Consider the following 2,024-nt stretch of genomic DNA (forward strand, 5'->3'; position numbering starts at 1 on the left):
AATGGGGTAGAGTATGGTCTTTTCAAATTGACAATTAAAATCAGGTCAGGATGTGGAATAACACACAAATTATTTAGAGATTAATTTTATAAAGATTAAAAGAAAAAATCTTACAAAGACTAAAAAGAAAGTTCTTTAACAATAGAACCATGGAGAACACAACTCTGGTAAAAGAATATTGATGAAATTATAGCATTTCATAGCACAGTTGTGACTGTTCTCAGATGCTGATAAGGCAAATTCTTATAAAACCAAGGCAAGAGCAAATCCATGGTCATAGAGAACTATAAGAAGGAACACAAAGAAAGAAAATACCATGCTCAGGGAGGTGTGACAGGTGCAACTGGTGTGACTGGTGTGTCTCATGTATGTCAGAAAGGAGAGAAGCTACGTCTCAGTGTTCTGACCATAACATCTGAATGAGTAGTAACCTAATATTCCCTGAAAAAAGAGAAAACACCATGAGATGACAGCCTGAGGTGATCACCAGTCGAGCACCAGGCAGGCTTGTGGGGACAGACCATGCTCAAGCTGACTACTGCATTGCACTATAATACATGAATGGAGCATAGCATGCCTGAGACCACACTCAAGATGACCCCACACATTCAGAGTCCCCAGGTACCAGTAAGAGGATCAAGTAAGTGATGGAGAATTGGAAGAAAAAGTGAAACAGAAGGATGTGGGCACAATGCAGAGAGGCCTAACAGGACACTTGACAGTAGTGAGGAACAGCCTGATATGAATAGCTGGTGATTCCACCTAGGACTATGTTGGGGTCCTGGCCTGTACTGACATTGGGGGCCACAGGTGGATCCATAGACCTACAGCATCAGGGAGCGATTATCACCAAAAGTCAGTTGGATGTCCCTCATATGGGCTGCAATCCATGAACATGTTGTTGTCCGATGGCTGTGTAGAACTGACCCCAGCCCTCACCTGGGCATCGTGGGAAAGCTTCCCTTGGGGACATGAAAGCAGGAGAGCTGAGCATGCCCTTTGCCAGCTTGGGAGCTGAACATTGCAGAAGTTAAGGGTGAATTAGCTCCAAGGGTATGAGGAGAGAAGACCTAGCTCTTCTACTTCTCTTCCATGCAATGACATGGACGAGCACCCCTTACCACTTGCATGGGCTTATCAGATTCAGCATTCAGGAGAGCAGGCTCTACAACTTGCCCAGGCAACCCAGTAACACTAACCTTGAAGGCAGAGGGGACCAGGTAAGCTGGTCTCTAGGACTTGAAAACAAGAAAGCCAGAAGTCTGACCAACTCAGATACCTCTCAGTTCCAGATGCAGTGCTTTGAATTGGCCAATCCCCACATCTACCCCAACATCATGAACTACTGAGTACATGAAGAGGATGGTCCTACAGATCCAAAACCACAGGAATTCTGTAACACAGGTCAACAGCAGGATATCTGAAAGGAATCCGAATGAAGTTCCAGTATCAATCGAATAGCAGAAACCAGAAGCCTTTTAACTGACCAACAAGTTATTGCAATAAGCATTTGCATGCAAAGAAGTGCACTACAGCTTCCACAACAAGATTTTTTTTCTCTGTTGTGGCTGAGATTGCAAGGGTGGGAGGTGGGTTCAAGGGAAAGAGGAGATGAATAGGACTGGGGTGCATGATGTAAAATTCACAGAAAACAATAAAATGTTAAAAAAAGAAATCAATGCGTTAATAAGGCAGTGAAAAAAAAGAGAGGAAAGTAACACTTGTTGAGGACCCTTCTCTTGCTCAAAATGACCATGAGCGTGATTTACATTCTGTTGGATTGAATTCTTTTGCCTGTCTTATCTAATATTCGTCCACCTCCTCTCAGATTTGAGGTTCACAAAGGTTTTCTAATGTTACACAGGCTCAGCTAACAAGCAGAGGAATGACTTTGGAACCTGCAGTGAGTGGCTTCAAGATGTATTCTCTTTCTGCCACCTTGTAGTTATTTCTATCAAGTTATGGCAGAAAAAAGTATAGTGCAGTACTAGAATGTGCTTATGGTAATGGAGATCAGTAAGGAG

General features: G+C 43.1%; 1 pseudogene; it reads left to right on the top strand.

The window, feature by feature from the left end:
- The first annotated feature begins 333 nt into the window (after window positions 1-333).
- LOC116097971 lies at window positions 334-439 on the top strand (annotated as a pseudogene).
- The last annotated feature ends 1,585 nt before the right edge of the window (window positions 440-2,024 follow it).

Source organism: Mastomys coucha, unplaced genomic scaffold, assembly GCF_008632895.1.
Source record: "Mastomys coucha isolate ucsf_1 unplaced genomic scaffold, UCSF_Mcou_1 pScaffold2, whole genome shotgun sequence".
NCBI classification, from domain to species: Eukaryota; Metazoa; Chordata; class Mammalia; order Rodentia; family Muridae; genus Mastomys; species Mastomys coucha.